Source organism: Pelophylax lessonae (genome assembly GCF_965119305.1).
Source record: "Pelophylax lessonae genome assembly, chromosome: 4".
In the NCBI taxonomy this organism is placed as follows: domain Eukaryota; kingdom Metazoa; phylum Chordata; class Amphibia; order Anura; family Ranidae; genus Pelophylax; species Pelophylax lessonae.
In genome coordinates, this window is record NC_138771.1 from 215,099,420 (window position 1) to 215,127,006 (window position 27,587).

General features: G+C 43.6%; 1 protein-coding gene across 1 annotated transcript in view; it reads right to left on the reverse strand.

The window, feature by feature from the left end:
• PLXNB2 (plexin B2) overlaps positions 1-27,587 on the reverse strand; it is a 560,635-nt gene that overhangs the window by 364,890 nt on the left and 168,158 nt on the right. Inside the window, exon 2 of the mRNA XM_082254716.1 lies at positions 17,015-17,071. The gene's annotated coding sequence lies outside the window, so the exon portion shown is untranslated. The remainder of the gene's footprint in view (positions 1-17,014; positions 17,072-27,587) is intronic.

The window sequence follows — 27,587 nt, forward strand, 5'->3', positions numbered from 1 at the left end:
CTTCCCACCAAACACATACTGTATTTACAAGGGGGACTTTTAGTGTCAGATATATACTGACCATGTATGGAGGGGCCCATAATTCATACTGCCTCATAACGAGGAAAAAAGGGAACGTTTACTCACCATACCGAACCGACAGGCACCCTCTCTTCACAATACCCTCTCCACCGGGGTGGGGGGTTGTGGACCACTCCGGACGCCTCGACTCTCTGGTTCCTGGCGTCCAAGCGAGACTTTTAACTCGCAAGGTCAGTCCCTCCTATGGGACTCCGTCGCGGCCGACCCAGCGCGGAGCTCTGGTCTGCACGCGCTCGTAGGCAGAAACCGGGGTGACCACTGGATCTCAACATCCAGCCCGTCGCCCGGCCCCGCATACTTACTTGAATGTGTCGCGGCCGACCAAGCGCAATGCAATGGTCTGCGCGCGCTCGTAGGCCGGCTGGGGTGACCACTAGTGTCGCCCAGTCCGGCATATTTGCTTGAAGATCTCACAGGAAAAAAACACTGGAGAAAACTACCTAAAAAATATTTTTTCTAAAGAAAAAATCTTGCCAGGACCAAAAAGATCCCAGCAAGGAACTTAGGTCCTTACTCCTGACTAGACAGAAAAAAACTGATGCCTTGTAGCAGAGAGAGGGAGGATATACCCTCAGGGACTGCCCCTAAGGTGGAGCCAGAACGTTTTTTCTTTCTGCCTAGTCCTGCTCCTGCGGAGACAACATAACCCAGTTCTTGTGAATCAAGAAGACTACGTCTGTCAATGAGCGACAGAGAAATTCCCTTTTTTTTTTAAACTTTACATAACTAAAATTATACACTTTTTTTAAAAGTTATTATCCGAATAATCGGAAAAAAATGTGGGGCAGTGCTGCACTCTGTGTCTTATGTACAAAGAGAGCCGAATCAGGAGTGAGCACTCACGAGTGGCCCCATGGCAAGCAAGTTGCTATGAGGGCACTCAGTAAGGGGGACTGGCCCAGAGCGCTGGCAGGGAACCTGAAAAAAGGAGAATCGGAGCTGCTGTGTGCAAAACCATTGCACGGAACAGGTAAGTTTAACATGTTTGTTATTAAAAAAAAAATATATATATATATATAATATATATATATATATATATATATATATATATATATATATATATATATATATATATATATATATATATATATATATATATATATATATATATATCCTTTATAATCACTTTACCCGTGTAGGGGTTCCCCACTGCAAGAGTAGATTTTTTTTCAAATTCCTGGAGGTGGGCTTTGGAGCTATCTCAAATGAGTTATAATATGTGTATGTATACAATAATGCTTCTAAAAACAAAGAATACACCACACACACCAACTGAACTACTTTTTTGCATTCTGGAATTTCAGTTATTTTTTGTTTCTGCAGAATATGTCTGGTCTTGTGCTTGTTTAGCTGATCATCTTGTCACGTAAAACCTAAACTACTTGACTACTTGACATTTTCATGAAAATGGTTGAATGGTGGCATTAACTATACCATGTATGGCAAACTATGAATGAACGCAAACATCATTAAACTTTGATTAGATGTGTATGGTGCAATCCAACTGTATAAACATTACTGCACTTTCCCATGAAGAAAGTTTTTTTTTTTTTTTTTTTTTATCTTTTTTAAAAAAACACACATTCTCTGCGGAACCAATATTGACCTGTTCAACGAGAATTTTGTTTGACAAAGGTGGTGTAAAGACTTGCATAAAAAAAAAGACGACTTCTAAAATTCTAATATTTATCAGGTGGCATTCATTTAAGTAATCCGCAAACACTAGTATGACTAATCAACTGAAATAAAGTTCATACACTTAGCTAGTGTTCGATTATTACATTTGCGAAAATGTTTTCGTTGGCAAGCTCAAGAACGGTCTACTTATTTCTCTACATCACAAATTAGCAATGCATTTATCTAGGAACTGCATGACTTGACATTCAGCTTATAGAGATGCTGACTATGTGTCTATATACATTAACACATCTGGAAAAGACCCATCGTAAATGCTGCCTGCACCACATTTGCTCAAACATGTAGATCTATAACAATTTACAGGGTTGGCGAACTCAATGTTGTTTACCATATGGTTTGTGAACAAGAACAGTCATATTGCAATATATTGTGTATTTTATCACCCTATAATAATAGTGATTATGTGTCTATATACATCAACTCATCTGGAAAAGACTGGATATGAACACTATAGGCATCACATTTCCACATTCTGTTAGTGCAACATGTTAATCCATAATAAATCCTGAGTCACTATAGTGGTGAAATGCTGTTTGCCATATGGTTTGTGAACAAACATAGCTACATTGTAACTGATTGTTAACTTAATTACACTTTTATTTAAGCAACAAACTTCATGAATACTGTGATGGAGGCGGCTAGGCAACATCTGCTTGGATAATTTTGTGATTTCACAACATAAATCCATGGGGCAAGCACACCCCATTAAATGTTGACTTTCTAACTTTTTGACATTGTGTAATCATTCTTATGCAGATCCGCAACATAGAAAAAGAAAGAATACAACTTCAAATCCAAGAAATTAGAATCAGGTGTTGCAGGCTAGGTACCAATAATTAGAAACTCATAGAGGTGTATGAAGGTGGAAGCTGTCTTACTTTAAAGCTGGGTTCACACTGCTCTCAGATGAAAGTCAGACGACTTTTGATCCGACTTTGCCCTACGACTTCATGTCCGACAATACCAGGCCCCTTTATAGCGGAGTTCCGGGCACAGAAACCATTTTTCAACAAACATACCCCCGGGACAGTCAGGGCTAGTCCCGGTTCGCACTTACCTTTTAGAAGAAATACTCACTTTTAAAACTTCTTCTCCAGCGTTGCCATCTCTGTTGTGGGCAGCTGAAGCCAGCGCGATCCTCTTCGGCATCCTCTTCCGCGTCTTCTTGTCCCAGAATGCGCCTGCACCGGCCCCTTTCATCACTTCCGGGTGCAGCGCCGCATTCCTCCACAGCTTCTGGGCATGCCCAGAAGCTGTTTAGCGGGGAATGCGGCGTCGCCCCGGAAGGGACGAGCGAGGCCGGTGCCGTTGCATTGATTCCTGGGAGCGATGACGTTCAGCTCCCAGGAATCATCGCAAGACAGGAAGTGACGTCGGAGCCGCGGCACCGAGGTAGGAAGTAGAGAATAGGTGAGTATATTCAATCTCCAATTACAAGGTAAGTGAAAAAAAAAAAATGCCTAACTATCCAATTCCTTTTCAGGGTAGGGAGACCAAGCGGATGGGCACAAAAAAAAAAAAGTGTGTTTTTGTGCCCGGAACTCCGCTTTAAGCCTGGTATGAATCATGGGTGGGGACCCCACGTCAAAAAAAAAAAAAAAAAAAAACGGCGTGGGGTCCCCCCAAAATCTCTTAACCTGAACCCTTATCCAAACATGCAGCCTGGCAGGTCAGGAAAATGAGGGGGGAGGAGCAAACGCATACCATACCAGGTCACATGCCCTCAACAGGAGGGGAGCTCTTATATAGCCATGGGGCATGGTTATCTGGAGAATCTAAATCCATGTGGCCCAGCCCTTTTCCTGACCTGCCAGGCTGCATGCTCGCATAAATGTCTTTTATGGATTGGGGGGGGGCACACCGTTTTGTTTTTCCTTTTGGTGTGGGGTTTCCTCCTCAAGATCCATACCAGACTCAGAGCCTGGTATGGAATGGGGGGGGGGGGATTCCCCCCCCCCCCACACTATTTTTTTTATTTTAAGATGATGATCGGACTTCAGAGATATTGAATGGGCTGAAGTCGGCCCAAAGTAGTGTAGGAACCTTTATCAAAGTCGGACAAACTTGTGTTGGACCAGTTAAGATGGCTCTCGTAAGGAATAATTGATTTATACACGTCATGGGACATGTGCTCTCAAAGTCAGAGCGTATGTTGCACCAGTGTAAACCGGGCCTAAAAGTAAATCTAAACATAAAAACAAAAGTTTATTATACTGCGGCCTAACAATCCTCAGATGTGGTGGCTGCATTTTATTTTTTAGGCTTCTTTTCCTTATCATCTAGTAGCCTTGCCACTAACACAATTTATTTTCAATAGATAAAATGGATTTTTGTAAAATCTTACCGTAAAATCCTTTTCTCTTAAGCTCATTGACAGACGTAGTCCCTCCTTGATTAATATCAACTCGGGTTATACTGCCTTTTACAGGAGTAGGACTAGACAGGAAAGAAAACGTTCTGGCCACACCCTAGGGGCAGTGCCAGAGGGTATATCCTCTCACTTCCTGCTACAGCAAATCAGTTATGTCACAAAGCAGTGTTTAGAGAATTTAACCCAACCCAACTCAAAAACAGAGGGGCGGGTACTACGTCTGTCAATGAGCTTAAGAGAAAAGGATTTTACGGTAAGATTTTACAAAAATCCATTTTTCTCTGTCGCTCATTGACAGATGTAGTCCTCCTTGATTAATATCAACTCGGGACGTCCCAAAGCAGTGCCACAAATGAGGGGTGGGAAAATGGAAATCAAAATCCAATCTAGAAGGCCCAACCGGTGCCAACTAGAAGTTTAAAAGGCTCATCAATTAAAGATGAGACTCAACAGAAATTCCAACGGAAAAAAACCCTTGAGGTAGACCACCGGTCTCCTCAAATTGCGGTCTGCAAAACCTTGCGGCCAAATGAGGCATCCACCGATGCCATCACATCAACTTTATAAAATTTTGTAAAGGTATGCACCGACTACCAGGTAACCGCCTTGCACACCTGGACCACTGACGCCTGATGGCGGTAGGCCCAGGAAGTACTGAGCGCTCGAGTGGAGTGCGCCTTAACAGGGAACGGAGGATTCCGACCCTTAATAGAATAAGCCTGTACCACCGTCTGTCTAATCCATCTGGAGATAGTCGCGGCAGATGCAGGCAACCCCTTTCTGGGGCCATCCGTCTTACGGAACGATTCCGTAGTCTTCAGGTATACCCCGATTGCCCGCACCATATCCAAGGAATGCAACGCACATTCCCGAGGATGACTGGGCTTAGGACACAAGGAAGGTAGCACAATATCTTCATTCAGATGAAAGTCTGAAAACCACCTTAGGAAAAAAAGATGACTTCGGATGAAGAACTACCTTCTCCCTATGAATCCCCAGATATGGGGAATGACACAATAATGCAGTCAGTTCTGACACCCTGCGTGCAGAAGTGATAGCCACCAAGAAGGCCACCTTCTGGGATAATGTAAGCAAGGGAATCTCCCTGATATTTTCAAAGGGAGGTTTCTGAAGAACCGACAACACCAAATTAAGATCCCATGGTGGTAAGGGCACGCGCACTGGCGAAGCCAAGTGCTGCACCTCCTGGATGAAATTCCGCACCAAGGAATGAGTAGCCAGAGGCTTCTGGAAGAAGATTGCTAACGCTGAAACCTGACCCTTGATAGTGCTCAAGGATAGTTTCTGCTTAACCCCCTTTTGCAGAAAAAAACAAGATTCGGGTACGTGGGGGAAAACTCCTACCATTCACACCACGCAATATAAGCCTTCCATGTGCGATAATAGACTTTGCTGGAAGTCGCTTTTCTTGCTTTAATTAGAGTATGAATAACTGAAGCTGACAATTCCTTGTCCTTCAGTACCTGGGTCTCAATGGCCAGGCCATTAAAGCTAGCGACTGTAAAGCACGATGGAAGATCCGTCCTTGAGACCGCAGATCCTCCCTGAGAAGAAGACTCCAAGGAGCGTCCGCGACTAGTCTTGCCCAAGTCGGCGTACCCGGCTTGACGAGGCTAGCCCAGAATTACCGGGATAACTGGAGTTCCCTCCACCTCTATCCTGCGAAGAAATCTCAGCAGTAACTTGAGAAGGGGGAAGACATACAGTAGCTGATACTTCCCCCTACGGGGCGCTCAGCGCGTCTGCTGCATCCGCTAGAGGATCGCGGGCGCGAGCCCTGTTGAGCCAACCTGCCAACAGATCCATCTCCGGGGTGCCCCAATGAAGGGACAGCTGGTGAAATACCTCTGGATGAAGAGACTATTCCTCTTGATCCAGAATCTGACGGCTGAAATAATCTGCCTGTCCACCCCCGTGATAAATATCGTGGAGAGAACTGGAACAACTGTTCCCCCAATAGGAATGTTGGCCACTTCTATGACCGCCAGGGCACTCTTGGTGCCCCTTGGTGATCGACATAAGTCATGACCGAGGTATAGTCCGATTGGATCTGAACCGGGCTGCCCTGGAGCTGCTCGGTCCAGTAAATCAGACAAAGTCTGATTGCTCTCAGTTCCAACACATTTATCGGTAACCTGGAATTTATCAGAAGAAATGACGTCCCCTGGCAGAGCATCGGAGACCGAAGCCACCAGACCAGAGCCTCCCTGGTCCGCTCGCTCAATCGAATCCGATTGTCCAGGGAATCGGGATTCCGATTCCATATGAGAAGAATCTCCTCTTTGGAGAATTCGGGTATGAGACTGGGAAAACGGTACTGCCTCTAAAGAGGCGACCATCAATCCCAGCCAGTTGACGGACCGCAACATCCGAATCATTGACTGAATCTTCTGGAGTTTCTCCGCATGGAGAAACACTCTTGCCAAGGATGTATCCAAAATTAGGCCCAGATAGTTCAGTCTCCTGGTGGGAACCAGGGATGATCTTTGGGAAAAGCAACGAAAACGCTGATGTCCTGCGAAGATGGGGATATGAAGATAGGTATCCTAAATGTCTATGGATGCCAGGAAATCCCCCTGATGCAGGGAGGCCACCACTGTATGGATGGACTCCATCTCTTCCAAGACCAGAATTGGACGCACCTAGCCCTTTTTCCTGGGCATTGTGAACAGGTTCGACTAGAACTCCTCCAAGGAATGGGAACTACCACTGCTTGTTGCATCAAGCTGTCCCCCGCAAAGCTTTTTAAGCGACCCGGGGATGTCGAATATTGGAAGGGAAGAATCGCACCGGTGGAAGTGATCGAAACTCGATTTTGTATCCCGACCATATGACCTTGCAACCCCTTAATCCGGGATTCTGGAAAGCCCTGGATCCGGAAACCGGTGAAGACGTCCCCCCACCCTAGAGATGGGTGGGGCCCATTCTGTCAATCCAAACGGGATAACAGTGGCTTTATTTAGTCTGGAAATCGGTGAGTCCACTATTGGTGGTACTGTCCAACTTTGTAATGAGGGATTCCTCAAACTGATAGCACCTAGCAATGCGTTGGCAAATAGCAGGGGCTCGTTTACGGACGACCCCATTTGAGCAAGGGAAACCCTTCATCATTTTGGTAGGCTTGCTAGTACCAAAAAAGGAATAGGAGTCTCCGCTACCTCTGCCGGTGTAACCTCAAGATTTAAGGTTTCCCAGACAGACACAACTAGTGCTTCCACCAACGCTTTTTGTGCTATGGCGGAGGCAGAAGCGTCCTCCTCACTGTCTGAGGAGACCGTACCTGAGACAACAACCCCAGAAACGGGGCTGCAATGACCAGCTCAGAATCCGTATCTGAAGTATCAGATGACATAGGGGTAGGTGGGGGTCGCTCTTCTTGACCCCCGTCCCTGACAGGCTACCTCCACCCGGGATACCAAAGACTCCAAAACTGCTGATAATGCATCATCACAAATGGGGTACTGGAGGGTCCTGCGGCCACTCCGAGGGGATCAGGTGGGGATACATGTGTGGCAGGGTTCATGTAACAAGACACTTGCCAGCAAACACAAAAAAATTAATTGCAAGAAAAAAACATTTTTCTTTTTTTTTTTTTTTTTTTTTTTTACTTAGTCCCCCAGCGCAATAGCGCCCCTCAGTCTACCTGCTTGGACCCCTCAGAAAGAGAGAGAGAGAGAGAGAGAGAGAGAGAGACCCCAAGGCTCACCTGATGCACAGAAGTTTCTTATCAACTTGCTTCCAGCACTGTCTGTTACATACAGGAAGTCTTTGGCTTGCTTTCCCTGGGCCAAGGAGGCGGCTCCGCCCCTTTACACGCCTTCCGGCGCCTCCCAATTACTCCACGAGGTGTTTGGTCACCTCAAACATGGCCGCCCCCATGCTGGAGACACGAGGCTACGCAAATATGCGATCTGCAAGAAAAAATGGCGAGCGGTCTGTATAGGATAGCGGCGGCTTGCAAGCTAGCAGCGGCCTGCGGGAGGTGTGCATTCGGCCTGTGCGGCCTACGGGAATGCCTCGGCCTGCGGGAGGTGTCCTCGGCCTGCGGGAGGCTGTGCGGCCTGTGGAAGTGACCGGCTTTCTGGAGGGATAGCGATCTGTGGCTGCAGTAACTCAGGCATAGGCCTGTGTACACACTATGACAGGTAGGATACCTCTATCCTTTTAGTAGTCTGCCACTGACTTCAGTCACCCTTACAGTCATATAGTGACTTTAGATCGTCAGCTCCCAAACCAAGCCTCCTGGTTTCTATTCACAAAATCACACTCAAAATTGGGGGATCTGTGACCTGTTATAGGATAGAGGGGAGACCCAGAAACTGAGTGTCCGACCATCCCAGAGAGGGGCCCGCGTCCACCAACAAACCCGACAGGGGGAGAGGGGGAACATTCTACTCACCATACCGGAACCAGGCGGGCGCCAACTCCTGACAGAACCCCTCTCCACCGGGGTGGGGGGGCTGTCGACCAATACGGACCCCGTGACTCTGCTGGTCATTGGCGTCCAGGCGAGACGTTTAACTCGCAGGGTCAGTCCCCGTCCAGTGGGACTATGTCGCGGCCGACCCAGCGCGGAGCTATGGCCTGCATGCGCTCGTAGGCTGAACTTGGGTGACCACTGGATCTCAACATCCAGCCCGTCGTCCAGTTTCAGCGTACTTGCTTGAAGATCTCACAGGAACACTGGAGAAAAAAAGCTGTCTAAAAAAGTATTTCTAAAAAAAAACCTGCCAGGACCAAAGATCCTAGCAAGGAATCTAGGTCCTTACTCCTAACTAGACAGAAAAAAACTGATTTGCTGTAGCAGGAAGTGAGAGGATATACCCTCTGGGACTGCCCCTAGGGTGTGGCCGGAACGTTTTCTTTCCTGTCTAGTCCTACTCCTGTAGAGGGCAGTATAACCCGAGTTGATATTAATCAAGGAGGACTACGTCTGTCAATGAGCGACAGAGAAAGCTATTTATGAGGGGGAAAAAAATACATCAATTTTGTGTACAGCCTCACTTGACCACGCAATTGTCAGTGAACCACTTAAGCCCCGGAAGATTTTACCCCCTTCCTGACCAAGGCCTATTTTGCGATTCGGCACTGCGTTACTTTAACGGACAATTGCGCAGTCGTGCGACGCTGTACCTAAACGAATTTGATGCCCTTTTTTTCCCCACAAACAGAGCTTTCTTTTGGTGGAATTTGATCACCTGTGCGATTTTTTAATCATGCGCTATAAACAAAAAAAGAGCGTCAATTTTCCAAAAATAACAATATTTTTCAAATTTTTTTATATTTAATTCCCAAAAATAAAAATGTAAAAATCAAAATTTTTTAACATTTTAGGCCAATTTGTTTTATGCTACATATGTTTGGAAAAAAAAAAAAAATAGCAAAAAGCGTATTTCGATTGGTTTGCACAAAATTTATTGCGTTTACTAAGGGAAAGATTTTTGTAATTTTTGTTTTTTTTTTTTTTACGAGTAATGGCGGCGATCTGCAATTTTTTTTGCGGAACTGCGACAGACAGATCGGACCCTTGACTGACATTTTTGACACTTTTTGGGTTACCAGTGACATTACTACAGTAATCAGTACAATACATATGCACTGGACTGTAAAAATGACACTGGCAGGGAGGGAGTTAACTATTTGAGGAGGAGGGGTTAAGTGTGTCCCTGGGGGCGTGCTTCTGACTGTGATTGGATGTGGCTTGAGGTGTAAGAACAGAGATCAACGGTCCTACATAGCAGAAACGTATGATCTCCATTCTTACACAGGGGAGAATGACAGGCGGCTGTGTTTACATTAGCCGCCTGCCTTTCTCCCGCTGTAACGGACAATCGCGAGTGCCCGGCATACATCGGATCCGCCGGTCACGCGCGGGGGGGGGGGGGGGGTCCGTGAGCGAGCGGGAGCGTGCCTCCGGCGGCGCGCGCTCGCTCCCTAGAGCCTCACAGGCTAGCGACGTAAACCTACGTCACCTACGTCGCTTTGCCTGTGAGGGGCTGACTGCCAACGTAAATCAGCGTTAGGCAGTCGGCAAGTGGTTAAAGCAACGCAGTGCCGTATCACAAAAAACGACCTGGTCATTAAGGGAGCTGAAGTGGTTAAGGACCCCAATGGCAGATATCTTTTGGTGGCTGGAGAGATTGAGGGCTCCCAGGTCACATTTGTAACGTATTATGCCCCAACTCAGAGCAATTGACTTTTTCACCACCTTGCTCCATATACCTTGTCATCCTGTTCTTGGGAGAGGACACGTACCGATTGTCGGCCGAAAAGCGTCGGCCGACGACCGATCTGCCGATTGTAGGCTTGTTAGTATGATGCCTCCGACAGCCGTCAGCACACATTCGGCCGAAAAGAATCTGTCTTGCAAGCATTAAAATTTTTGTATGCCGACACCAGAGCGGCCGATTGTTCGCCAGTCAGTACAGAATTCGGCCGACAGACAGCAGATTTGCAAGACTGGGCATGCTCAGAAAAGAAAAAACACAGGGAAAGTTAACCATTACATGACATCACTTCTGCAGTCGGCTGTAGTCGGCGGACAAAATTCTTGTGCAGTCTTTGCACTTTTCAACAGACACCGACAGCCCGGGGACAAAAGATGGCCGATCGTTCGCCAACGATCGGTACGGGTGTACGGGGCTTAAGATTCAGCATTGGATAATACTAGGCCCATGGGGTCTCCGGTTCTTCAGCCTACCAGGTCGAGTACTAAATTGTCAAAATTTCTTTGTCAATACGACCTGATTGACATATGGAGGAAGATTAATCCTACTAAGAGGGATTATACTTTTTACTCTGGTGTCCATTCTACCTATTCCAGGATCGACCTCCATGCTTTCAAAATGTTAGAAGTGCAGTGGTCAGACCACTTCCCGGTATTAATAAAGACATCCTCATTCAGTTGGCATCTCATTACAAACACTCCGAAGCCCTTATCCACCAGAAGGAGTCTGAACGGACAGCTCCCCTTAAAGACCACAAACCGAGTCTCTTCCTAGATCTCAGAGGTAAAATTGACGTAGTGAGATTGGAACTTAACCTATGCTTAACTATAAAAGCAGAGAAGCATTTGCGCTGATCTAAGGCAACATTTTATCATCAGGTGGATCGTCCGGGCAAACTATTAGATAGCAAGTTAACCCCTAAGAAACTTGGTGTAGTCGGCGCCTAAAATCAGGCAAATAGATGGAACACTTACTCAGAATCCATTGACAGTCCTTGGTGAGTTCCAGGAGTTTTATCAAAAACTATCAAGGATCTCAGCCTTCCGGCTCACAGGATTTTGATAGGTGTGTGTCCAATTTACCCATCCTGTCTCTTTCAGATGCTCATCGGGAGTTGTTAGACGGGGAGATAATTCTTTCAGAGGTACTCCAGGCAATCAAACACGCTAAGCCAGCTTAGACTCCGGACGGGTTTTCTGCCCTCTACTTTTAAAAACGTGCATATATTTTAGCTCTCTATTTAGCTGCTTACTATAATGCCTTGTGAGAGGGCGGTTCCATTGATGCAGATTCTAATAGAGCTTTCATTTGTTTGATCCCAAAGCCTCATTAAGACGTAAGCAAGGTGGCCAATTATAGGCCTCTCTCACTAATAATTGGGACCTCAAACTACTGGAAAAATTTATGCAACACGATTGAAGAAGTTTATAGCTATTTATATTCATGTAGACCAGGCTGGTTTTCTACCAACCGTCAGGCTTTGGATCAAATACGGCAAGCCAAAGACTTTTTCTCAGTACTTTAAACCTCCTGGGATGAGAGGGGTGTGAAAAAATGGTATGCTGCTTTTTCCAGGATATATGGAAAGCATTTGATAGTATTGCATTGGACTATCTCTTTAGAATACTGCAGAGGTGGAACTTTGGCCCTCAATTCCTGTCATTTTTGCGGGCTCTTTATAGCAACCCTTCTGCCCAGATACATTTACAAGGTTACCCTTCTGATCCAATCTCTATCCAGTCAGGCACTAGGCAGGGGTGTCCTCTCTCCCCTATTCTTTTTGCAATTTCCATCGAGAACCTGGTTGTGACAAAGTATGCGAATCCAGATATATTGGGTATTAACAGTGCGGGTAAACAATAAAAACTGTTTGCAGATGATCTACTCCGCATTTTGTCCTCCGCGCATACTTCCTTGCCGGCTGTCCTGGATCTCCTTCGGGGCTTTGGAAACATTTCAGACTTAGCAGTCCATTGGGAGAAGTCAGAAGTCCTGAATGTGAACCTAGATGGGGATGTTTTACAGAGTCTCGGGGGGGGGCATTATAGTTTCACATGGCAATCAAATTCCATTCCCTATCTTGGCACTAAATTGACCCCTTCTTTGGCAACACTATTGATCCAATCATTCACAACTTTTTACTCAATTGCTGCAGGAGTTGAAACAATGGTCTTCTGGTGGTCTCTCCTGGATTGGTAGAATAGCCCTGATCAAAATGGTAGTGCTGCCCAAGATTCTTTACTATTTTGGTGTCCTGCCAATAGCAATCCCATCCCAGGTGTTAAAGGAATATCAAACCCAGTTATTGAGTTTTTTTGGGGGTCCTAAGGGGCATAGATTGGCCCGGTACACGCTGTATACTTTGCGTGAGCTTAGGGGCTGGGGGGTCCCAGATAATATTATGGAGCAGCGCAGGTGGCCCAATTGGCTCCAGACCGGAGTGGGTGGCCCTGGAGGAGCAGGCTTGCAGGCCTCTTCCCATTGACCTTGATGTGGATCCAATTTAGGGAATGTCTGTCGATCCTGTGTCCTTCTCACTCTCATTCTATGCAGGTCTGGGATTCGTCCTCTAGGGCTGTGCCTCTTCGGTCCCCATGCACTCAGGCAGCCCCTCTTTTCCGCAATCCGGCATTTCTGCCTGGTCTATGTCGACAGGAATTCCAGTGGTGGATTGATAAGGGCCTGTATAGAATAGGTCATTTCCTTGACCATAAAGGAAATTATCTGGTCTCCTACTTTGTGCAGCAGTTGAAGGGATTTCAATCTGAGCATTTCCGTTTGCAGCAGATCCTACTCTTTTTACTCTTGTTGCAGAGATCAGCTGATATTACTACACGCAATGCTTTTGAATCCAGATGTTTCCAGGGAGAGGCTCAGAGGGGGGTATCTCAAAGCTGTACATACTGTTTACCAGTCTGCAAAATTACCTTATGCTGGCGTGGGAGTGGGACTTAGGAGAAGATTTAAACGACTAGTGGAAGTGGTCTCCTCATACATATAAAGGGTATCCATGAATACAGCCCTGGCAGAGGGAGGATATAAGGTGCTTTTTAGATGGTACTTGGTGACAGACTGCCTCTCGAAAATGTCCCGGGGTGCTTCCTCTGTGGTTTTCGGGGATGTGGTCAACCTGATACGACGTTCCACATATGGTGGACCTGTGACAAGGTTCGCCGGTTTTGGATCAGAATTCACTCTCAGATCTATTCTGTGACAATAGTGAATATAGTTAAAAATCCTAGGGTGGCTCTTCTTAATGAGCCTGTCTTCGATGCTCTCAAGCATGTTTCTCGCAGCAAAAATCGCTATAGCGACTGCTTGGAAGAAACCAATGATAGATCTAGCTAATATGGGGGAAAAAAAAAACGACATGGATCATGCTCAATGAAAAGCTTCTCAGTATCTTGCAGGATAAGGCTACCAAGTTTGACTGTTTGGGATCCTTGGATTAAGCATCTCCAACTGTCAGCTAAGGAGTAGGGGATATGGAGGTGGGCGTTCGGACAGTCGTCCTTTCTTCTTTTGGTTTCATTCTTCTTCCCCTCTTTCTCTTCCTTTGTTCTTTTCTTCCTTTAAATGTCTCCTTCTACCCCCCCCCCCCCTCTTGGATTCACACTTTCCCTTTTTCATTTAGTTGCGTTGCCCATGCCGGTGTCGAAGTATGGGTTCTAATGTTTCTGGGGGGTTTTCTGAGTAGGACTGCCGTTTGCTCTATAGGAAACCCCGTTTGCTCTATAGGAAACCCCTTTTTCTTTATGTTGAATTTCTTCTGAATACGGCATCCCTTTGTGGTGGAAATAACTGGTGGTAAAATATTTGATTTCCCCTTTTATACCGGTTCTTATTTTTTTATTTTATGTTCCACCTGTGTTGCGTACCCCATTTTTAAAAAGGTTTTCAATTAATTTTGAAGCAGAAAAAATATGCCATCATTGCAAGGAATGCAAGGAATGCCACAGACACCTTGCAAGAAATTTTGAGTGGCAACAAGACAAATCTATTGTAATCTCTAACGAGCAGGGCCCACTCTGATTCCTACTACTGTATTAAACTGTATTGTAATTATACTGTCTGCCCTTATGTTGTAAAATGCTGCATAAACAGTTGGCACTTTAAAAATTCTGAATAATAATAATGGTGGCCAGTTATGCAAACCCCCACAAAAAGTAATTTCTGCTAAATACCAGCTTTTGAGGCTAAGGGTATACTTCCTTTTTCCACGGTATTCCATTACATCTATTGACCTTTTTTGCTGAATGAATAATTGAAAGGCAAAATGTCCCTTAAAGTGGTTCTAAAGGCTCAAGATTTTTTATCTTCATGCATGAAGTTAAAAAACCTGTGTGCAGCAGCCCCCTCATACTAACCTGAGCCCCATTGGGATCCAACGATGTGCACGATAGCCTCGGCTCTCTGGGGACTTTCCCTCCTCATTGCCTGAGACAGCAGCAGGAGCCATTAACTCCTGCTGCTGTCAATCACAGCCAGTGAGCCAATGAGAAGATAGAGGGGGTGGGGACGAGACGTGGCTGTGTGTCTGAATAGACATGCAGAGCAAAGGCTCTGCTCGGGTGCCCCCACAGCAAGCCATTTGCTTTAAGGGCACTTGGCAGGAGGGAGGGGCCAGGAGCCCCAGCAGGAGGCTCGAGAAGTACAAAACCACTGCACAGAACAAGGAAGTATAACATGTCTTATTTTTTTTTTCAAACTTACTTTATGTCCCTTCCCTGTCTTTATTCAAGATGAACACCTTCAAAAGCCTGCTGTAAGGAAGAACGCTCTTTCTGCGTATCCTCTGCCACAGTGATTACTCTGATGGCAACACTAAGTGTAGCAAGTCAAAAAAAGAGAGAGACCGTAGAAATGAGCTAATCTCTGTAAGACTGATACACAACCAAGTGCATGCCACACTGTAAAACTGAACTGAGGGGTGTTTTAAAGTATATCCAAGGCCAAAATCTTTTTTTTTTCCATTTTGAATAGAGTAGGAAACTTTTAAAAACCCTGTTATTTCTTGCTCTCCCTGTCCCATTAAGGAGATCCCCCTGCACTTCCTAACCCAATGACACAAGAGGAAATAAGAAGAAATTTCTTCAAATTAAGGGAAATTTACACTTAGACAGTTGTCTCCCCAATAAAGGTCCCTATTTGAAGGTGTACTCTCTATTTCAGTTCTCGACACAACCTACAATTTTGGATTTTCTATAACTTTTAGTCACCAGGACAAATAGACAGACTATAATAAAACCTGACAGAGGCCTCACCACACTGTTCAAAATTAAATTTTCTTTATGGCATTAGATACGCTTGAAGGGCTTCAAGAAAGCTTTAGGAGGCAGATGTTGATCTGGAGATGCATCAATGAGGGGAAACCATTGCTTTTCCCAATGGGCATCACTTAGTGGCCCAGAAAGCTGCTGAATCACACTCACTGGCAGGGTGGCAGTCATGGAGCAAAATCTTGCTGACCCCTCCAGTGTAGGAATGGCCCCATAGGAGAAAATAGGATATCTGTTAGTGGTCCTGACGCTGGCGGGTTTCTGCTCACCTTACATGGCCCTAAGTAGGGCTGAACGATAGTCGATGTGATATCGACTATCGTTCTGCAGGCACGGGCGATATTCATATCGCCGAAGCCACGATATTCAGGCATTAGGCAGGGCGGGGAGAGGGCGGGACTCGGGGGGGAGGAGGAGGACTCACAGTGATTGCATCCGTCCCACACTTCCCTCCCAGCTCTGCCTCTAGTATCCAGCCGACCATTACTCCGCCCTGCTCCGCCCATTGTCTCTCCTGGCTGCATCGGGGGCGGGATCAGGCTGTAATGTTTTTCAATGGAGAGACAATTGGCGGAGCAGGGCGGAGTAATGGTCGGCTGTTGACTAAGAGGGAGAGCTGGGAGGGCTGGAGTACAGGGCGGATTGCATGGCGGCGGAGAGGCTACAGTGTTTGCAGCAGGAGAGGGGGGAGAGACGTCTGGAGCATGGCGGAGGAGCACCGCGGGACAAAGGCTGCTACCGACAGCCCGCTTCCTCTACACTCTGGCTCCGACACAAGGCTCGGGCGGAAGAAGTTCTACGAGTGTGGTGGATCCCCTGGCAGAAAGCTGAGCTCTGCTAACTGATCCCTCCTCCGGAGACTGTCTGGGAGAAATATCGCGATATATATTGTTAAAAACGAAATATTGCAATATACTTTTTTCCCCAATATCGTGCAGCCCTAGCCCCAAGTGCTTTGTAAATGCTCATTTTACATGATAGGCTCCAGACTAGTGTTTGCAGGCTAAAGCCTGTGTCAAGTAATCCTTAAAGCCTATTAAACAACCGACAAACCACCGTATTTTTACACTTCATGCAGAAGTACAACCAACACTTGTATACAAGTTTCAATATGAGTACAATGAGGGGAAACGAGCCAGACTGACATGCAGAATCAAACTGACAACTCATGTATATGGGCTACAATTCGAGACCACAATTGGAAAATGTCTGCAAGTAAATCTGCATAGACCCCACAATCTGCACACTCCTCCCCATTTGTACAGTAAGTTTAGATTTTTTATTTCAGTACACTGGATTTCAAAATGTGCATTTAAAATCACACATTGCATACTTACAATTCTTTAGTTTAGGCTCAGCCTTCCCAATCTAAATCCACGTGTTATGATTTCAGCCTGCAAAGAAACACATCACAAAAATAAATTGCTTGCAAATGACATAAAATTACTGCAAAGACTTTCAAAGATGTATAGGAAATGACACAAAATAAGAGATGTGTCCAAATAATCTACTAATCTAGGAAACCCTGTGCATGTTTCTGGCAAGAGAAAACTCAGATGATTGTATTCCCTCAGTAAAAGCCCCCAAAACAAAAACTCTTTCAAGCGGATAAGAGGCAGAGATCTGTGTGCATCCTGATAAAAGGAACGCAGTACATTACCCATTTCCCCTCGTACTGCACTACTTGCACTAAGTAGTACATCTGTGCTTGTCTTTTCACTCCAGTCTGAGAAATTCCACTTTGCTTTCTGAAAGTGCATTTTATTTTATACACTACTGCCATTTCCCTAAGTATTTAGATTTCTTATAAGAGAGTGTTAACCAATCAATTTAAAAACTCGTACTGTACTATCACGGGGCACAGCGATATTGCAGATGATATCACAACAACAGGATTCTGTCAACTTTCTTTTTTTTTTTTTTAAATATTAAAAAAAAAAAAAAAAAAAAAAAAACTTTGGACAAAAAAATAAATTCTTAAACTCTGGGCCAAAGTGGAACAAAAATAGCAAAATGACAATGGCACACCACAAATGCTGAAACAGGTCTGACATGTTATAAAGAAAGCTCCTTTTACATACAGTATAGTATGTATGTGGCTTTTTCCCATGTTTTCATTTTTAAATATACAGTGTCCTCTCCAGTGTCTCCCCTCTGAAAACAAACACCTATTTTCTACAGTGGCAACACTTGACTGCCTTTAATACTTTAATGGACTTGACGAAATCCAGCAAATGAGTAATGTGGTTACCTGCATACCCAGGCGTGTTTAAACCTTTTGACCTTCCTGGGTCACACTGGGGGAAAAAAACGATCTTGGGCCACACATAAAATACGGGTGGCGCTTCCACATCTCAATGCGTCTCATCCGGTCCCAGAAATAACATGACAGTGTGATTGCACTCCCGCCACCCGTCATCCCCAGTATTTGTTTGATCAATTGCCTGATTTTTCCAGCTTAATGTAAGTGTATCTATCTTATTTAAATAAATATTGCCTATACGTACTTCACCATATTGGCCATTCCTTTACTTTATACTGCTGAGGAACGTGGGGCTGGCTAAGGATTCTTAAGTATAGCAGCACAGTGGTGATTGTGAGGTGGATCCTCCAGGAGGGCTCTAATCTACTCTGGAATACTGGTTTCTGATGATTGTTACTCTGCCTACACTGACCCCCTATAACTAAGGGGTCAGTGATTTCTGGTAAACCTTTTCACACATTGGGTGTCCATGTGGTGAAGAGATTGAAGATCTGGTTATGTGTGGAAGAATCCTTTAGAGACTGCACTGGACCTTATTGGTGCATGGGACTTTACATGCGATTTCTTCACTCATTGCTGTTGCACTTTAAATTTATTCACTGTGCATGGGACTTTATATGCGATTTATTTATTCACTGTTGTTGCACTTTATATTCACCATTTTTAATGCACTTTATATATATTTATTAATTGATATTAGCAATTTTATTCCTAATATATTAATTACCCGTTAATGGGTCACTATATAAAATTATTATATTACACTTAGTGCACTTTAGATGAGTGCGGCTCTGTACACCTTTTTAGGTGTATTTATACCACTCCTATGTTATCTACGATTCAGCTGCGGCTCCTTTATATGGTTCACGCCTATATGTTGCACTTTAGGATTATTTGAATTAATCAATTTTGTATAGAATTTACACGATACACAATTTATTTTAATTTCTTGCCATTTGGCAGGTACTGCCGGCGACTAACGCCAACATATATATTTATTTACTACAGTAAATAAAGGTTTTAAAACATTACACAAAATATTGAAGAATAAATATAAAATATACCGGCAAATGCAAGACATTTTTCAAAGTTGCAAGTAATGTAGACAGACAAAAATATATAATATTGTGGGTATAACAGAAACCTGGCTTAATGTAAGTCGTCCCTAGATAATGACTTTGAAGGACCACATGTCTTTAGGAAGGATAAACACATAATGGGGCGGGGAGGAGGGTTTGCCCTCCATACAATCTCTTCGCACCAGAAACCAAAATATTGTGTGTGTACCCCAGCTCATATAAATGATCAAGTTGAAGGCACAAAGCTACTACAAATTGGATGTAGGAAACAGATATAGGGCCCTTTAATGGGTGATTTACCTCCAACAATTCTACAGTTTAAGAGTCTGAACTGAGGTGACTGACACCAATAGGTAGAAAGGGAATAAAACTGCACTTCCAGCTTAGCCTTAAAAAAACATCAACTTTCCTAAAAACTGAAAAAAATGGGCAAGAGTAAGGATTTCCGAAACTTTGACAAGAGCCAACTGTAATGGCTGGACAACTGGGTCAGAGCAACTACAAAACTGCAGCACTTGTGAGATGTTCCCAGTGTGCAGTGGTCAGGACCTATCAAAAGAGGTCTAAGGAAGGAAAACCGGTGAACCAGCAACAAGGTTATAGGCAGTCAAGGCTCACTGATGCATGTGGGGAGCAAAGGCTGGCCTATGTAGTTCAATCCAATAGAAGAACTACTGTAGGTCAAATTGCTGAAAACGTTAATGCTATAAAAGGTATCAAAACACAGGGTGCATCGCAGTTTGGTGTGTATAGGGCTGCACCTACAATGGGCACATGAGCATCAGAACTGGACCACTGAGCAAAGGAAGGTGGTGGCCTTGTCTGGTGAAATCGAGAATGCTTAGAGGAAAAGGACGATAAGTTTGAGGTGTTGGCTTGGCCCACAAATTTTACTATCTCAATCCAATTGAGCATCTGTGGGATGTGCTGGAAAAACAAGACCGATCCTTGGAGGCCCCACCTCACAACTTAAAGGACCTAAAGGCTACTGACAGCTTGGTGCCAGAGACCAGAGCATACCTTCAGAGGTCTAGTGGGGTCCACATCTTAACAGTATATGACTGGTGACCTTAATTGTTATGGGTGATCAGTGCATGTCATTTTTTCTTCCCTAATTGATATCATTTTATAATGGTAACTGAAAGGTCTTAAAGATCAAACCTGTAATAAACAGTTTGTAAGTGCACCTAAAAAGTAAGCTATGGATACAATTTGGCTTTACCTGATAACTAATTATCACTGGCTAAAGATGAGCTAACAGCCTTAGGCAAGCCTTGGTCCTTCCTCTTCTCTGTCAGGTGTGTGTAGACCTCCCTGCTTAATTGAATGGCACTGAGTAATGACATGTGTGCACTGTTCAGTGCAGGAATATTCTGAGCCGAGGCTAAGCGAGGACACCACTCCATGAGGTAAATCCATAACACTCCAGGCTCAGAGGAAGGGGGTTGAATTACACTGGCCATCATTTAACTCAGGGAGTCTAAGGACATCTAGTGCTGGAAAGACATTACTGTAGGGGAAGGGGGCAGCTTTAAGGAGTATTGCAACAAAACCTTTTTCTTTTTTTAAATATGGCTTGACTGTTAGGGTTAATTCACACTAATGCATTAATCTGCATTTTAGCACACTTGTTAGATGGAGATCAACACAGACACTTGTTTTCTAGGTCTTATTCACACTGCAATGCTGTGTTGAAGTTAAAATGTACACATTTTAAAGCAACACATGTAAACATGTGTAAAATGCACGTCAACGCAGCGCAAGTAAACAAAATAAAGATGTGATGTGATGCATGGGAATGTGCAAAATGCATAGCTTTTTAATGTGCATCAAACTGCGCACAAATCAATGAAAATGCACATCCATTCTACCTGCATTTTACTGCAAATCTGTGTGCATTCAGCACATTTTTATTTCTTTAGCTGGAGTTCCGCTTTAATAAATGATCACATAAACTTGGTGGCAAATTTGGTAAAAAGAGTGTTTAATCAATTATGAACTGCTTGCTTATTTCCAAGAGGTAATTTTTATTGCAGATTCCATCGAATGCCGTTGTTAATGTACGAGCAGTCAACACCCATTTTCATAGTAGGCGATATTACAAATAAAGGCTGGTAAATATGTGTAGATTACTCTGGTAAAAGAGTTAAGGAGTTATTAGGAGTTATTTTTATACATGCTCTAATCAGCTTCCGACAAGAAATCTGTAGTACTAGGAGTACACACTGACATGTGAAACTACATGACAAGAGCTGAAGTGCTATAGCCTTCTTTATGTTTACCCAATGCTAACCAACACTGTGAGAACATTGCTAATCTTTCTTTCTTGAAAACTCTACACATGAAAGCATGATGAACAGACATTGAATGGTGCTCAATGCACTTTCCAAGTAAAAAAAAAAAAACGAAAAGCTTTAGTCTCAAACCACAAAGATCAAATCTACTGTACAAAGCAAAATTCTGTAACCAATGTGTACTAAATATAGAAACTACATAGTAACACAAAAATCTTATGATCTGCCCATGTATATTTACAACCTGAAAGCTGCATTCATGCATTTCATAGTGATACAGGTTTACAATAGAAACAGAGCAGGTAACGTATCTTGCAATTTAAAGACCAATCTTTTTTTTTTTCTTTTTATTACATAGAAAGGGACCATTCCAAAAATATTTTATATGCTCACATGACATAAGCATACAACCTAAAAATGTATTTACTCTCCTATCTAGAATTTATACTGAAAAAGACGGATGCAATCTTCTATAAAAAGGCATAGCCTCATAAGGCAAATCAATTCTGATCTTTATACTATGCATCACTTTGCTCTCATCTGGGGGATTAAAGTTGGGTTTTGGTCACCAGTGTTAAAAAAGGTGATTTAAAGCAGCGCTCCTGCAACAAACAAGAGAATAATGAATAGGTCATTAAAAAGATAAAAACTATAAAAAACTGTTTCTGCTGTGAAATTCACCCTCAGTCCACAGATTTTACCCATAGTACTTTTCTTCATCGTTCGATGTCCTCACTCTGATGGCCAGCATTATTCAAACCCCTGCCCCTGGGGAGCACAATGATCAGCCACCCTGCTTTCTCCTCCAATCAGCTTGCGCCTTGTCAACTTGGGGATATCATCATAATATACAAACCAATGTCCAAAACACATTAGTGTCCTGCCCTCTAATCTAAAGCATACATAGAAAAGGAAAAAAAAAAAAACTTAATTCCAAGGGGGAGTAAAGCTCCCCCTAAGGATAACCAAGTGGTTATTTTGGCAGAAACTAGACTAATTGGGATGAATATAAAACATGTATTTTAATGAAAAACCATTAAAGTGCTTGTTAACCCCCAAAAAAAATGATCCTGTTCCCTTAAAAGCATGTTATACAGCACAGTGATTGTGATGTGATCGCCCCTTCGGACAATCAGATGGCCGGAGGAATCAAACCAGAAGAAGGACGGTCAAAAATGTCTGCCGTGTTACGGTGAGTGAGCGGAACTGCAGGGGCTTCATTTTAAAGGTATTTCATTCTAGTTCATTACTCCTTTGTCTTTCAGGTTTTTCTTTATTTTTGCACCCTCTTTTCATACACTATGCATAAAAAAAAAAAACTACTGTGTGCAGTGCCTCCCCCCCCCCAATACTTACTTTAGCCCCCTCTCCATCCAGCAATGTCCATGAGAGCGTTGCCTCTCTGGGGACTCACACTCCTGATTGGCTCCCTCTGCTGCCAATCACTGCCACGGCAGCGTGTGTGAATGGACACGGAGCCGCGGGTCGGGAGCATGCCTGCTTAGGTGCCCCCCAGAGCAAACTGCTTCCTGTGGGGGCACCTGGCAGGAGGGAGGAGCCAGCGTGGACCAGAAAAGAGGAAAACTATTGCACAAAGCAGGTAAGTATAACATGTTTGCTATTTAAAAAAAAAAAAAAACACAAGGCTTTAATATCGCATCAAAGGATCAACAAAGGTACCATCTTGGTTTTTAGAGACAACCTTCAGAGGTGTAAAACATTTTTACAATAACTGGTATTGGATAAGATGAATTAGTTACACTATGGGGGAGATTTACTAAACCTAGTTCACACAAAATCTGGGGCAGCTTAACATAGTACCCAATCGGCTTCCAATTCAGCTTCTTCAATTAAGCTTTGACAATAAGGCTCGGTTTACACTGCTGTGACCTGAAAGTCGCACGACTTACAGTGTGACTTTGCCACGTGACTTGAGTGCTACTTTGATAGAAGTATAGAATAGACGTCGCCTTGAAGTCGTACAGGAACCTTTTCTAAAGTAGGAGCGACTTTGGTGCCAATTAGGACAGCTCTCATTGACTAACATAGAATTTCACATGTCACGCGACTTGAGGTCTCACAAGTCGGATCCCAAGTTGCGGCAGTGTGAACTGAGTCTAAAACCTAGAACATGATTGGTTACTATGCACACCTGTACCAAATTCTGCGTGCACTAGTATTTAGTAACCCTCCCCCTATTAATTCCTGCTAAATGACTCATTCACATATAATACCATCATATGCACATATAGTACCCATCAGAGAGTTACTAGACCCTTCACAGTTACTGACTGTACATTGGGGTAGCAAGGCAATCGCTCCTCTGTTGTACATTGTACTGCATGGCAAGAGCTTCCCATTGTGTATTACAGCCCATAACAATGGCAGTGTCTCAATTGCTTGGCTTTTGGAGGGACACTCTCACCTTTAGAACTACAGTACATTTTCTTGTCAATCTCTTTGGCCTAAAATAAATGTACTATTTAATTCAAAAGTGTTATTGTTCGTGAAAATGAAAATTATCAAAATATATCAATTGGTGCTTTGAACTGGTAATTATTTTTGTAGATCAATACTTTATAGTCTTTAAGGTGTGGCAGCAGTAAGGGCTTTGCCTATTTAATTTCTGATAAAGGGCTCTCTAACATCTTGGTGCAAGAAGTTAAGGGAAGTCATGCTAAAGTGACGCAGAAAGCAACAAATGCCACAAAAAAGTATTTCCATACGTGCCTCCCCCCCCCCCCCCCAAAAAAGTCCTACTAAAACTTATACAGCAGGCAAATATTTTGGGAATATCCCGTTATCACTTAAACCATGAAATAATTTAAAAAATAATGTTCATAATAGTTATTGAGCAGAAACATAGACAGAAATAGAAGTATAAATGTTAGCAACGTAAATAGCACTTGATATATTCAACAGTGCTTTTTTTTTTTTTTTTTTTTTTTTTTTTTTTTTTTTAGCTCTTATCTCTTCAAAGCTTAATTGACACTAGATAATTACAACGGTATTGCTTAATAATTGAGGCACTATGCAAAGTATAACCTATGGTACAAACTATAATTGAGCTGCCCTGCTGATCTGCCAGTGAATAGAATTATGTTAAGGAAAATCTTTTCTTTGCTTTTTTTTTTTTTTTTTTTTTTTTTCAAATACGAAAGAGGTTGTGGAAAATTCATTTTCCCCAACTCCTGAACAATGTGTATAATATAAATACAGACTGTAAACCCCGAAGAAACAATAAAAAAAAAGGGCATTGCTTAGCTTAAAATACAATAATTACTTGTTATTTTATGTTATTTTGGGTACTTTAATTCCATCCAAACATAAAGAAAACAAATTGCGAATCAGAGATGATGGATTAATTCTGTTCAAAGTACTTGTTTGTTTTACATTAGAATAATTTAAATGCTTCAAGGACAAACAAATACGTAATTGAAATATATATAACTATAGCTGTATATCTTTAACGGTTACTTTCTGTGTTTTCAAAGTGAATCATGGAAAAGAAATTCAAGCTATAGGCATGCAACTGCCATTTTTACACACTGTGACCTGATATGCTGGTTAGGGCTTTCAGTTTATATTTACAGGTATACTTGTAAAAGTATACCTGTACTAGAGTTAAAAGAGGAGTTTATGCATGGAAAAAGCTATAAGAGGAGCTTGCATGTATTGGAAGGGACCAACAATGCGGCATTTGAACTTTTGTTTAAAGCGGAGTTCCACCGATCTGCTTCCTCTCTCCCCCCTGCAAGGTGCCAAATGTGGTACCCGTCCCCACTTACGGGGGATGGCACTGTCCTTCGGAAGTTTGGCCACCCTCCTGCATCCCCTCACTGCCGGGCCAATTAGAAAGTGCAGCAAGCTTCGTGCATGCGCAGTAGGGAACCAGCTGTGAAACTGAAAGGCTTCACTGCCAGTTTCCCTCGGAAGGAATGGTAGCGGTAGCACCCGGAAAACCAATCCGAAAATTGGCTGGGGTGCCAACATCGCGGGCTCCCTGGACAGGTAAGTGCCCTTATATTCAAAGTCAGCAGCTACAGTATTTGTAGCTGCTGACTAATTATTTTTTTTCCCCAGCTGGAACACTGCTTTAATATAAAGCAGGTTTCAAGTGACTCCTCTGAGGGGCAATATTGCAGTGGATTAGGGTGCACTAGTGTCGCTCTTTGAAGAGTTATCCACAATGGATCATTGCCTCATCACCTGATTTAAAAGAGAAGTTCATGCTTTTTTTTTTTTTTTTTAGATTAATATTTACCTAGGTAGATGCAGCATCGGTCCAATGCTGCATCTGTCCCCCGGCGCCTCTAAACTGAGAACAGAGCGATTGAACACTACCGATCGCTCGGTTCTGACAGCTTCATGAGAAGAGAGCTGCTGACTGTCAAACAGCAGCTCTCCCCTCTGCCCCCTTGCTGAAAGGCTGAGCCAGGTGTTGGTCCAGACTCCATTGTCACGATGACAGAGTGCTTGGACCAATTTCTGTGACTTCGGTCCGCTCTCTGCTGAAAACAGGTCACTGAAGTGCAAAACGAATTGCACTCCTGCGATCCATAGAAGTACAGCCAAACGAGCTTTGGCTGTACATCTACTTTAATCCCTAAAAACCTGCGCCACCTCACTGCAATTGCGTTAGTTGTACATGGTTGTGCGGCCTCTCTATTCAGTGGAATTGGTTGCATTTGGCAACTGAAGGTGACGGGGGGGATATTGTTGTATACCCCCATTTGCTACCTTTGCCAGTACTCCCTCCCAACCACTACACTCTGTACATTATGTATTCCAGACCCCTGCATTCTATGCATTACCTACTCCTGACCCCTGCACTCTGTATAATAAACACTCCCAAACCCTACATTATGTACGCACCCCTGACTCTTGTAAACTGTACAGTACATCTTTCTGAAACTACACTGTGTCAAGTTACATAGCCGTGACCACTGCACTCACAAAATGTCAAGAATATGAAATGTAGAAAGTTCTATGCATACATCTGATACCTACCCTCCCACTGTTAGTGCAGTTTTGCCACACCCACATTTCTCCAAGACAAACATTCCACACTGCCGCCTCCTTCACCACTTGCTGCCTCTGGGCTAGGGTGAGGGGTGGTCAGCTCAAGCCCCAGGTCCTATTAGGTGGGGGGTGCCTGTCAGGTAGGCTGTATGGGGCCCAATGATTTCTAACAGTGGCCCTTCCAGCCTCCATCCCTCCCAACATTTTCCTCAATTCCTAAAGCCTCCTACTGTTATCCACTGCTGCAAATGAATAACTGACCGACCTTACATTCCTTTAATATGTCCACAGCCACCAATACATAACTCAGCCCTCATGCTCTATCCTCTAGCACCCCAATTTAACAATACAGATGTCCCTTCCGGCCATCCAGCAATCTTCCACTGACTCTCCTATCCCCCTCCTCTCCCTCTCCCAGTGAGATCACAGCCTTTTCAACCCAACCACCCCAGCCCTGACCTCTATCCCACCCCAAACTATCCTGCCCTCACTTACCCCCCCTACTCCACCCCCAACCCTGCCCTCAACCCAGCCTCACCCAACTCCCTAACCTCCCAAACCACCCTCTACCTACTCTGTGAATACTTTAAAGAAAAGTGTCGGCATTTGTACTCCATATGAGTTTTTTTTTTTTTTAATGGTATCGGTGCACCCCTACCAAAAACTGCGTACTTTAGCCTTTCATAGATTTTGTCAGGCTGTTGGTAGCCAGGGTAGATGATAATCCTCCTGGTTGCCTAAAAAAGGTTTGATTAGTAGGTGCCAAATAGCCATGTGCATGTAGACTAAGCATGTGCAGGCATCCAAGTTCAGTTTTGTCTTTTTTTCCCTCCCAAACACCAAGGATTAATTTCACAAGTGTTATTTAAAGTCACCAAGGTTCATCGGGCACAATCTATATCTAAACGCATCACACAGTGCATACAGAAATCACAAAAACTATAATGAAATAGTCATAAATCCTTTTTTGCATTCAAAATGTTCTGTTCATAAATATTTAGAAACCCAGAACACATTTTTGGTGCAGGTGAGATATTTTATAAAGTGGTGTGTAGCAAAAATTAAGGCAATTTCCAACAACAAACATCTGAAATCAGAAACAGCTGGCAAGATTATTGATGGTGTGTATTTTTAGCATACATCCTCCAGTCTAGCGTACACATAAAACTGGATGTACGCTATTGTATATATTACTAGAGAGAGGAACCATCTCTAAGAAGATTCATTGAGTAGAAGCAAAATAAAATCCATG